Below are 12,409 nucleotides of genomic sequence, written 5' to 3'. Positions count from 1 at the left end.
AAAAACCCAATGCAACAGCACAAAGCAACAAGCCCCCCACACTTCTGCTGAACTCAGAAGGTATTCAGCGTCTTCCGAATGTGATGATAAATGCTCAAGAAGATATAAGGGATCCCTAGAACAAAGTGGAAAATACACATGAGCAGAGATGTAGCTTAGAAAATCTGGCAGGGGCAGATTCTGTCCTTCCTTTCCACTGTAAGTATTTCACTTGAAAGGAGGAATTTGTCCTGACCAGTAGAGGAATAATGTGGCTTTGGCTTTTTTCTCTATCGGTGCTGTTATCGCAGAGCCTTACGTACTTGGAACCACAAAGCCGGTAAAAGACACACGGCAAGAGGATCCACGTTTCCAAGACAGCAGTTCTGAGGGTGATGATGAGCCAGAGATGTCAGAAACTGAAAAGGACCAAGAAATGCAAGTTCCATTTCTCTTTGTTGTCTACTTGGCTGTAGTAGTTGGGGGCTGTGGGAATATTACTAGCAGCACTCGGGAAGTGGGAAAGTGACATTGCACACCTCTGAGCAGTGAAAGTCATCTTGGAAAACCATTCCTGCTGCACAGAGTGAAAACTCCCAGCAGCCCATCTGATGTGAAGTTGCATGTGAAAAAAAGAGAAGTAGAGCACAAGAAATTAACTGGGTCATTTTGGTTTGACCAACTCCAAACTGAGTTTGCCCAAAAGACAAAGACGCAGTCAGTTTTCTCTTTAGAAGTGGGTTTTGTAAAACAAAAAGCTCTATTTAATTACCAGGGAATAAAGCTCTTCAATGTATACAATTTCTCTGAAGCACTTGAGGTTTAAGTCATGTTCATGGAATTTGAGATGCTCAAATTTAAGATGCTCAAATCTCTTTGTACTTGTCTAGGTTTCTTTCTTTACTACACACAGAAAGTGCTAGAGTTTTTTTCTTCTGCAAAGATGATGAATGCCTAAGAGGTATGAGAGAATTTCTTCACCCCCTTTTGTATTTTTTTCCTTTTAAACTCTTCCTGGAATTCAGTGAGGAGGAAAAAGTGCTGCCTAGTTATGAAAGTTTTCTAGTCAAAATTTGCCACCCTTACGTGTGGTCCAAGTTGTGGTAGAATCCTGTGAGAAATTCCTGCTAAAATAAAGGTCAAGCTGATTTCTGGCTTTTTTTTTTTTCTTTCAGATAATTGCCTATTAGGAGTCTGGACTTGTAGAGTTTACCAAAAAATTAGTCACTTGACAGGTTACCTAGACATTTTGGATCCTTTCAGGTATGTATATCATCTTTAACTTTTTCCTCTCTTTCTGGTGTTGCCGTTAGAAATGTTTAGTGTTCTTGTCAGCCACGTATGTCCCTGGGGTTCTTTGTCCTAATGAATTTGGACCTTTCTCTTCTGAATCCAGTGAATTTTGTATTTAGAAACAAAGAAAACAACAACCAAGGTAACGCAGACAGTCCCCAAAAACTGCACAGGCCCCCAAAACAATTGCTAGTTATGTTTTGTAGAATAGAGTCTTAAGACAGGCTTAAAGGATGTGCCTTTCTTGGGACTGATTAGATAACCCTGATGAAGTGCACTGCTGTGCTCATACAGTTACCGGCCTGCAATCATCCAGCCTGTCTGATTTACAGGGTGTGTTGAAATGGAGAGCTCATTCCTCAGCAGGCCTCAGTTCTGGGGGAAGATGTGGGGTGCTGGTGCTGAGCTTTTAATGAAACAGCTGCAGTTTCACTGCAATTTAGATTGCAGCATCTTGAGGAAAACTGCTGTTGCCTTTCATTGCTCTTAGTACACCTGGCTGCAGTAGGGAACATTTCTGCTGGAGCCAAGGTGTGCTGGGGGGCAGGAGAACAGGAAGGATGTGAAGAAATGATTTCTGACTTTATTGCTGTGTTTTTCATGATTGTTAGAAGCAGCAGCACCATCAGAAGTGTTTAAGCCTATTAATTGGTTGTTTCTTTTGTGCAGAGGGACCAAAGTTATTTTGTAGATTAGTAGAGCTCAGTGAAGAAAAAGAGGGTTGGGAAGAGAGACGTAGATTATTGCTTGAGGTGAGTATGAAACATCTATTCCCTGGTAACTCTAGGTGAAAGCTGGGCATGGGGAGGGAATGCATGCAAAACTAATTCAGAACCTCAAGAAGAGCTTTAAATTTGTAACAACCAGGGAAGAGAAGTTTTTTATTGTACCAGCGTGCATAACATCATGTTGTGTTGTCCAGTCAGGTAAACCAGGACGTCTTTGTATGTTACAGGATCAGCTATTCGACTTTATGTAGTTTAGGGATACTGTGAATTTAGAGACTTCGCCTAATAGTGGATTCAGAAACTTCTCTGAAGAATTTCTTAGATTTTCTTTATTTTCTGGAACGCCAAAGGAAGCATAAGGATACCAAATAGAAAGTGGAAGCAAACCAATAAACCTTTTACTGATCAGAAGCGAGTCACGTTTGTTCCTTGAAGAAGTTGCCCACCAACGTTACTTTCAAAATCCTTTCGAAGATCTAACAGGGATAAATATCTGCAAACCCTGTTAGGCCGTGTTTTGGAGCTGGGGCTGAGGGTCTCGTGTCCTGGGGAGCCAGGGAAGGCTCCAGTCCTGACTGTGCGGCCAGGCCGGGGCCCTTGAGCTCCAGCCCATCCCTGGTGGCTCCAAGGGCAAGCAGGAATGTCAAGGGTCCCCCAGGCCAAGGCTAGGCCAGGCCAGAGCAGTGTCCCCAGCCCTCCAGAAGCCCTCTGCCAAGCCCGACCTGGGCACTGCCCCCAGCCCAGGGACAGGTGGGTGCTTTGCTCGAGAGCCATGGCCAGAGCAGCAGAGCTGTCACAGCCCCAGCAGGTTCTGGTCGGTGTGAGGCCCGAGCAGCGCCGTGGGTGCCCTGGGCAGTGCAGGAGCAGCACAGGAGCTGTTGCCAGGGCCTGGGCAAGCACAGGGGTCAGCCTCTGCACGGTGACACGGCATGCAGGCTGCAGGGGACAGAGCCAATGGCCCCAGGCATGAGCAGCTCTGCGGGGCTCTTAGCCTGCAGCAGCATCGGCCCCAAGGCTGCTCTGTCCCTGCCCGGCTGACGGGCAGGGCTGGAGGCCTTGCAGAGCAGGGGCCATTGCGGGCACGGCTGTCCCAGGAGCTGCCCCCTGGCCCAGCTGGGCCCTGCTTGGGGAGGAAGGAGGCTCCCAGCCCCGGCATGGCTGAGCAGTTCCTGCCTCCCCCTGCCTCTGCTTTGAGCCCCACACTGCCTGCCACAAGAGCCCCTGGGCCAGATGAGGTACCTGAATGGAGTAATGTATTGATTCATACAGCCGCCCTCCTTGGCACAGGGCAGGTGGAACCATCTCCCGCAGTCCTCCTTGCAGCACATGATGGTTGCTCCTCTCTGGCCGCAGACGCAGCAGAGCTGCAAAGAGCCAAGCAGCCCCATCAGCAGCAGCAGCAGCCTCGGGGCCTCCCCTGGCAGCCCCACGGCTCCGGGCAGGGCGCAGGATGTGGCCGCTGCCGGGTCGCAGCCCACAGAGCCGCCTGGTGGAGGAGGGAGGCTCCTGTGCCAGAGCTGCTGGGAGCCAGACTTTGTCCCGGCTCTTGGGCTGGCCTTTCTTCCCTGCTGTCTGGGCTAAGCTCTGGCAAAGCTCGCCTGGCACAAATCTCCGTGCTCTTGTCTGCCTCTCACCTTCTGTGCCGCCCGCTGGACTGCAATTAGGATGTCTCGAGGCAGAAAGCCCATGAGCCCAACGCGTTTGTTCCCTTGGTGAAACAGTAGAGTGGCGAAAAGCTGCAGCCAAGGGGAGGAGCAGATGAGGAGAGGGTGGCTGCAACTGCCCGTTGCAATGGTGGATGGAGTGCCCGGAGCCACTCACCATGCAGAACACGTGGGCACAGATCCCACTCTTCTGCAGTTTGTCACCGCACATGTCCGGGTCAGCCTCCACGCGGCGACACAGCATGCAGGCTGCAGGGGACAGAGCCAATGGCCCCAGGCATGAGCAGCTCTGCTGGGCTCTTAGCCTGCAGCAGCATCGGCCCCAAGGCTGCTCTGTCCCTGCCCGGCTGACGGGCAGGGCTGGAGGCCTTGCAGAGCAGGGGCCATTGCGGGCACGGCTGTCCCAGGAGCTGCCCCCTGGCCCAGCTGGGCCCTGCTTGGGGAGGAAGGAGGCTCCCAGCCCCGGCATGGCTGAGCAGTTCCTGCCTCCCCCTGCCTCTGCTTTGAGCCCCACACTGCCTGCCACAAGAGCCCCTGGGCCAGGCTGTCACAGGGCTGCTTTGCCCTCACCTGGCTTCCTGGCACCAGAGCCCTCCTGCTTGCTGTCAGACATGGCAGCTGTCTGCAGTGAGGCCCTGTCAGGAGCTCCTGTGGTCTCTTTGAGGTGTTTGTCCTCTCTCTCTGTGGGAGAAAGAAGAGTGCGGGGAGTTTGCAGAACAGGCCCAGAGCCATGAGGGCTCAACTCCCTGCTCAGCCCTGTGTGAGCCCTGCTCCTGTCTGCCTTCTCCTCCTGTCATCTCGTCAAGGAACACCACAGAGTCCTCTGGCTGTTCCTCCGCTGAATCTGGGAAGGGAGAGGCAGGTGAGCCTGCAGCAAGGCCCAGAGCCCTGAGGTGTGGGGCCCCTCTGGTCCCTGGGCAGCCACGTCCCTGCCCTACCTTCTCCTCCCGTTGGCAGTGACTGGCCTGAACCCAGTGCTCCCTTTTGGGGCCAAGGGAAATCTCTGCTCCTGCCTCTGGCTCAGGGCGATCTGCTAGCAGGTCAGGGAAGGAGATACCCCCAGAGAGGTGTGAGCAGTGGAGGAAAGCCAACATCACTGCAGTCTTCCAAAAGGGCACCAAGAAGGAGCCAGGAAACTGCAGGCCCATCAGCCTCAGCTCCATCGCCAGAAAAGTGACAGAACAGCTCCTCTAGGATGCCATCTCTAAGCCTGTGGAGTAACAGGAAGGGAAACAATGTTTGACCAATCTCATAGCCACCTCTGCTGCAGTGACTGGCTGGGTTTGTGAGGGGAGAGCAGTGGTTGTTGTCAGCCAGGACTTCAGCAAGTCTTTGTCCCTGCCTCCCATAAATCCTGAGGCTCCTCTTGAGGCAGCTCAGGGACAGTGGGGTAGAGAAGTGGACAGGGGAGCTCCAAACTCAGATAGCTGTGAGCTCAGGGGCCGTGCTGGGGCCAGCCTTGTTTGCCTTATTCCCCTGTGCCCTGGCAGAAGGGACGGAGCTCCCTCAGCACATTTGCTGATGGGACAGAACCGGGAGCAGGGGCTGAGGCACCACAAGGCTCTGCTGCCCTTCAGTGAGACCTGGACAGCCTTGATAGTTGAGCAGAGAGGACCCAAATGAAGTTGCACTGGGGAAAGCTTCTAGAAGAGCTTGAACCCCTATAATTTCCAGGCAGCAAAGGTTTTAGGAGTACAGTGTGGCACAGGAGATAGCCTCTAGAAGAGCTTGAGGCTTTGTAGTTACCAGGCAACAAATGTTTTTTAGCATAGTAGAGTGTATAACATCATCTTGTGATGTCCAGTTAGGGAAACCACTGCTTCTCTGTGTATTACTGGACCAGTTCTTAATTGTATGTCAAGAAAGACAAACAGTGAATTCAGAAACTTCCCCTGGTATTACGATGGATTTTCATGATTTTCTGGAATGCCAGGAGAAGCGTAAGGATGCCGAAAGGAAAAGTGAAAGCAAACGAATAAATCTTTAAAAAATCAGAAGCGTTTCCAGTTTGTTCCTTGAAGAAGTTGCCAAACAACGTCACCTTTGCAATCCTTTGAAAGATCTAACAGGAAAAAGCATTGGCCAAAAGTGTTACCCTGTGTTTCTGAACAGCAACTTGCACTTTGTGTTGGGGCAAGGTTTGTACCAGGGTGTGGGGTTTTTGTGTGTGTGCTTTGTATGTGAGGCTTGGCAGGACTATTTGTAATTAGACCATGTACTGAAGAGAACATGCTACTGTGTTGTGCTGTCCAGTGCTGAAGAGGGTTGAGACAGGGCAGTAGCTCGGTGTCTGTATGTAACTTGCATGAGCAGCACCGGAGCAGTGCCCAGGGCCTGGAGAAGCAAACGGGTTCCAGGTGCTGAGGACAAAGTGTCCAGAGCTCAGGATTGTCCGGCCAAGCTCTTCCGGCTCCTTCTGCTTCGAGCCCTTGCCGGGTGCCCTGCACAGCCCCGGCTGCAGCTTCCCAACTCACCCCTCTGCCTCCTCCCTGCCTACTGGGTGAAGGCATTCCCTGGCATTGCACTGGCTGTGCCTCCCTCCTAGACCGATGAAGGGATCCTTTCCCACCCAAGGTGGCTCTCCCATGGAGACAGGAAAATGGATGAACTCCTGCTGCCCCAGCATCAGGCAGGTGCAGGGTGTCCCTGCTTATCAGCTCTTGCCCTGGTTCCCAGAGTTCCCACTGATTGTTCCAGAAGTCAATGATCTGGATTTCCAGGAGCATGTTTGCAAAGACATGAATGAGAAAAATCGACAAGAATTGTTTGTGCTTCTCTTCCTGATTTTTTTCCGAATGTATTTGCTAGCAGGAAAAACTGGCAAAGTTCCTATAATGTAGGAAAAGTATCCTCTTGCATTTGACTTGAGTCGAGGACTGTTGCAAGCTCTCCTGTCAAATGTACACAGAAAATTCTCACTGAATTTACTGTGTTTCCACTGAGTCAGTATAAAAGATGACGCTTCTAAGGAGGTTAATACTACTTTTTCCATTTAGATGCAATGTCAAAGCTGTTAGTTCACAGGATGACAGGATAATTGGGGTCTGGAGGCAGTGGTGGTGGTCTCCAGGTTTATCTCCTGTACCCAACGGTGATCAGCAGCAGCATCAAATCAGGTTCATCTTAGTTTTCTCCAGACAGGTCTTGAGGAAAACGTCAGTTCACCTAGAGCAGGTTTTGAATCTCTGCAGTGCAGGAGACTCCGCAGCGGCTCTCTGGGCAGCCGACTGCCAGGGGCAGGAGCAGAGATTTCCCTTGGCTGGGGCAGGAGCCCTGGAGTGGCAGTGCCTGAACAGCACCTTCCTGCCTACAGTACCACCCTCAATGGCTGCCCCAGGGCCTGGCATTTGACCCTGCACATGCTGCAGGAGTCCCGGCCCTGGTTCCACCCTGACCAAACGCTCGGACCCACCTCAGAACCTCGGTGCCCAAGGGGGCCGCCACAAGTGGTTGCCAGGGACCTGAGGCCTTGGCTGCCCCAATTTTGGGCACACAGTGCTGATGTCAGAGCGGCCATTGTGACCTGTGCGACCAAGGCCACAAAAGGAAGCGCTGGGCTCAGGCCAGGTGTCAGTGCTACCTGACAACGGGAGGAGAAGGTAGGGCAGGGATGTGGCTGCCCAGGGACCAGAGGGGCCCCACACCTCGGGGCTCTGGGCCTTGCTGCAGGCTCACCTGCCTCTCCCTTCCCAGATTCAGCGGAGGAACAGCCAGAGGACTCTGTGGTGTTCCTCAACGCGACGACGGGAGGAGAAGGCGGACAGGAGCAGGGCTCACACAGGGCTGAGCAGGGAGTTGAGCCTTCGTGGCTCTGGGCCTGTTCTGCAAACTGCCCGCACTCTTCTTTCTCCCACAGAGAGAGAGGACAAACATTTTGAAGCGACCACGTCACTCGTGGAGAGAAAATCACCGCTGACAGCCGACATGGGCGACAGCAAGCAGGAGGGCCCTGGTGCCAGGGAGCCAGGTGAGGGCAAAGCGGCCCTGTGACAGCCTGGCCCAGGGGCTCTTGTGGCAGGCAGTGTGGGGCCCAGAGCAGAGGCAGGGGGAGGCAGGAGCTGCTCAGCCATGCTGGGGCTGGGAGCCTCCTTCCTCCCCAAGCAGGGCCCAGCTGGGCCAGGGGGCAGCTCCTGGGACAGCCGTGCCCGCAATGGCCCCTGCTCTGCAAGGCCTCCAGCCCTACCCGTCAGCCGGGCAGGGACAGAGCAGCCTTGGGGCCGATGCTGCTGCAGGCTAAGAGCCCCGCAGAGCTGCTCATGCCTGGGGCCATTGGCTCTGTCCCCTGCAGCCTGCATGCTGTGTCGCCGCGTGGAGGCTGACCCGGACATGTGCGGTGACAAACTGCAGAAGAGTGGGATCTGTGCCCACGTGTTCTGCATGGTGAGTGGCTCCGGGCACTCCCTCCACCTTTGCAACGGGCAGTTGCTGCCACCCTCTCCTCATCTGCTCCTCCCCTTGGCTGCAGTTTTTCGCCACTCTACTGTTTCACCAAGAGAACATCCGCGTTGGACTGATGGGCTTTCTGCCTCGAGACATCCTAATTGCAGTCCAGCGGGCGGCACAGAAGGTGAGAGGCGGACAAGAGCACGGAGATTTGTGCCAGGCGAGCTTTGCCAGAGCTTAGCCCAGACAGCAGGGAAGAAAGGCCAGCCCAAGAGCCGGGACAAAGTCTGGCTCCCAGCAGCTCTGGCACAGGAGCCTCCCTCCTCCACCAGGCGGCTCTGTGGGCTGCGACCCGGCAGCGGCCACATCCTGCGCCCTGCCCGGAGCCGTGGGGCTGCCAGGGGAGGCCCCGAGGCTGCTGCTGCTGCTGATGGGGCTGCTTGGCTCTTTGCAGCTCTGCTGCGTCTGCGGCCAGAGAGGAGCAACCATCATGTGCTGCAAGGAGGACTGCGGGAGATGGTTCCACCTGCCCTGTGCCAAGGAGGGCGGCTGTATGAATCAATACATTACTCCATTCAGGTACCTCGTCTCTCCTTGAGGCCACCCTGGGGATTGATCCCGCATTTCTCACTTAGCCCATCCATTGCCTCTAGGTCCTTCTGCCCTGAGCACCGTCTAGAGCAGGACGTGCAGGCGACTCCTGAGCCAGGCACCGATTGCCCCATCTGCATGGAGCCTGTGGAGGACAGGAAGACCTTCACAACCCTGGTGTGCCCAACGTGCAGAAGGGCCTGGTTCCACAGGGACTGCATCCAGGTTGGAGGGCTCCCCTCAGCCCCGGGCCACAGCAGGTGCTCAGCAGCAGCAGCAGCAGGGCCTCGCTCACCCTGCTTGTGTTTGTCCTGCAGGGACTGGCCATGCGTGCTGGTCTTTTATGCCTCCACTGCCCCCTGTGCAGGGAGAGTGAAGAATTCCTTGTCGAAATGATCGTCTTGGGGATCCGAGTCCCCTTCAGGTTGGTGTCCTTCTGCCTGGCCCACCAGCCAGGAGGGAGCAAGTGCTGTGCTGTTCCAGGCCCTGCCCCAGCATCCCAGGCCCTGCCCTGTCCTGTGAGTCTGGGCTTCAGCTTCATGCCCAACTTGGAAAAGCATTGGAAGAAGAGCAGGGACGCCCTGGACCTCCATGAGGGGAGGGCAGCAGAAATTCATCAGCTTTCCATTTCTCCATCAGGCAGCCAACATGGGAGGACAACAACGCGTTTGCTGATCTAGGAGAGAGGCACAGCCAGTGCAATGCTGTGGAATGCCTTTACCCTGGTGGCAGGGAGCAGGCAGAGGAAGAGGGGTGAGTTGGGAAGCTGCTCCCAGGGCTCTGCAGGGAAACTATATCTTGGCATGGGCCCAAAGAGTAAAGGACTTGAAGAGGTTGACCAGAGAACCAGGCGTGGGGACACTTTGTCATCTGTGCTATGAGCCTCTTTGCTTCCCCAGGCCCTGGGAATTGCTCCTTTGCTCCTCCTGTGCTGCCGAGGGCACCCACAGACGCTGCTCTGGCCTGAGAAACAGCACACGCAGATGGGAGTGTGACAGCTGTGCTGGGCTCGGAACAGGTATGAGTCAAAGCCCCCGGTGTCCCTGGGCTGGGGACAGTGCCCAGGCTGGGCTTGGCAGAGCGCATCCACTGCTGGAGGGCTGGGGGCACTGCTCTGGCCTGGCCTGGCCCAGGCCTGGGGGGTCTTTGACATTCCTGCTTGCCCTTACAGCCTCCAGGGATGAGTCAGAGCTCAATGGCCCCAGCTTGACCAGACAGTCAGGACTGGGGCCTTCTCATGGCTCCCCAGATTTGGAGGCTGTCAGCCACACCTCTCACAGCCCCAGGCCATCGCGTCTGCCTCATCAAATTCTGTCTGCAGAAGCTCAAAACTGCAGCAGGCCCCAACAGGCAGCATGGCAGCAGTCACTGCCATCTTCCTCACTGGACAGAAGCAGCCCATGCAGATCAAGGTCAACATACAGCAGCTCCACTGACCCTGAGGACAGGGTCCATTCCAGACGTGCTCGGCCTGGCCGCAGGCGAAGCCGCTCTCGCCAGCACGGTCAGGCCCCAAATGGACCTGTTCCTTTGAGGAGTCGCCGTTACAGGAGCAGCAGGACAAGATCAAGGGCTGGGAGGCCCCAGAGAAGGGAGACACCTTCACGGGCATCCCCCAGACACAGTCGGTCCCGCCAGCAAGGTAGGGCCCAGAGTCCGCCTGTTCGGTCCAGGAGTCGCCATGAGAGGAATAGTGGGACAACACCAAGGACCGAGAGGCCCAGGCAAAGGGAGACATCGTCTGGGACGTCCTCCAGACGCAGCCACTCCCGCCTGCAGCGCTGGGCCTCCAATCCACCTGTGCAGTCCAGGAGTCGCCAGGACAGGAGCAGGAGGACAGCAGCGAGTGCTGAGAGGCCCAGGCGTAGGGGGACATCGTCAGGGACGTCCCCCAGACGCAGCCACTCCCGCCTGCAAGGTTGGGCCTCCAATCAACCTGTCCGGTCCCGGAGTGGCCAGGAAAGGAGCAGGAGGACGACAGCGAGTGCTGAGAGGCCCGGGCGTAGGGGGACATGGACAGGGACGTCCCCCAGATGCAGCCGCTCCCGCCTGCAAGGTTGGGCCCAGAGTCCACCTGTCCGGTCCAGGAGTCGCCGTGACAGGAACAGTGGGACAGTGCCAAGGGCTGAGAGGCCCAGGCAAAGGCAGACATGGTCAGGGACATCCTCCAGACGCAGATGCTCCCACCAGCAAGGTTGGGCCAAGAGTCCACCTGTCCGGTCCAGGAGTCGCTGTGACAGGAACAGTGGGACAACACCAAGGACTGAGAGGCCCAGGCGAAGGGAGACATCGTCAGGGACGTTCCCCAGACCCAGCTGCTCCCACCAGCAAGGTCGGGCCCCAAGCCCACCTGTCCGGTCCAGGAGTCGCCGTGACAGGAACAGTGGGACAGAGCCAAGGACTGAGAGGCCCAGGCGAAGGGAGACATCGTCAGGGACGTCCCCCAGACCCAGCTGCTCCCGCCTGCAGCGCCGGGCCTCCAATCCACCTGTGCCGCCCAGGAGTCGCCAGGACAGGAGCAGGAGGACAGCAGCGAGTGCTGAGAGGCCCAGGCGTAGGGGGACACGGTCAGGGACATCGCACAGGAGCAGCCGCTCCCGCCAGCGACGTCGGACCTCAACTGGGACCTCCAACAGCAGCACGTAGCGCCAACTTTTCTTTCTAGTCCATGTGTTCCCTGCCGGAAGTGAAGGTGAGAACGGTCAGTAGAGGGACCTTGAGATCTGCAGGTCTGTGAGAGAACCATATTAGCTCTTGATGTTTCTTTCTACTGGCAGGAAAGAAGTCTGTGCTAAATACCTTGATATCTGTGTAAGCATGTATTTCTGTGAAAAGTCACTAGAGGATGTGGCTAATTGAAAAGGACTCTTGTTGCTGCCTTTAGACTCCAACCTCAGAAGTTTCCCCACTGCATGCCCTTAAAAGTGAACCGCTCCTTAATGGGTTTGGATATGCTTAGGGAGACATTCAGAGCAAGGTGGCTCTTAGGGGAGCTGTGTCTGAAAAGGACGTGTGCTGGGTTGCTATCCTTGAACAATCTCATTGCAGTAAATCCAAAAAAGGAAGAAAGAAGAGAGTGAGACACTGCCTCAAGTGTCTGAAGAAAACTTTTACAATATTGATGCTGATTTGAACGACCTGATTGGATCTTCAAAGAACAAACCAGAAAAGACTGAGGAAATACCCCGGGACAAAGAGGATGCACAGGACTCTGCCCCAGATGACCATCTGGGACCTATGCCTGAGAACGACGCAGCTCAGGAGCTGAGTGCTTTCAAGGTTTCCTTCTTTGGAGGCACAGAGGACTTGGCCATCAAAGAAGGTAACAGCAGAACCCTTCTAATAGTGCCATTGCTCAGGAAGAACTTCTGGCGGGCACTCTAGAGCATTATGGTGTAAAGAAAGTCAGGACCCAGGCGATTTTCAGCAGCAGAAGTCAGTAATTAGGCAGAAGCATTTTGATCTTCATTTCTGCTTGCCATGGCTATGGTAGATTAATGAGAGGTAACTCATGCTCACAGTTCAGGAATTCTGAAAGGCATGCTTTGAGAAGGCATTGGGGTTTTTGTTGAGTGGTGAAAAAGCCTGTGTTCATGCCCTGAATTCCTCAAACAGGGAAAAAGGTGACACACAAGTCATGTCAAGTTTCATGGAACCCATCAAGATTTAAAGGAAATGTGCATTAATGTAGAGGGAGGAGCAAAGTCGGGGAGCTGACCCCAAGATGCATGAACATTCTGTTTGTTACTGAATTCTATTCTTGGACCTTTA

At 54.8% G+C, this 12,409-nt stretch overlaps 1 pseudogene; it reads left to right on the top strand.

Moving 5' to 3' along the window:
• Positions 1 to 7,588: 7,588 nt before the first annotated feature.
• LOC132332506 (PHD finger protein 7-like) lies at positions 7,589 to 9,848 on the top strand (annotated as a pseudogene).
• Positions 9,849 to 12,409: the final 2,561 nt, after the last annotated feature.

Source organism: Haemorhous mexicanus, chromosome 11 (genome assembly GCF_027477595.1).
Source record: "Haemorhous mexicanus isolate bHaeMex1 chromosome 11, bHaeMex1.pri, whole genome shotgun sequence".
Lineage (NCBI taxonomy): Eukaryota > Metazoa > Chordata > Aves > Passeriformes > Fringillidae > Haemorhous > Haemorhous mexicanus.
Note: the sequence above shows the minus strand (reverse complement) of the source record. Positions and strands in the feature narration are given on the sequence as shown.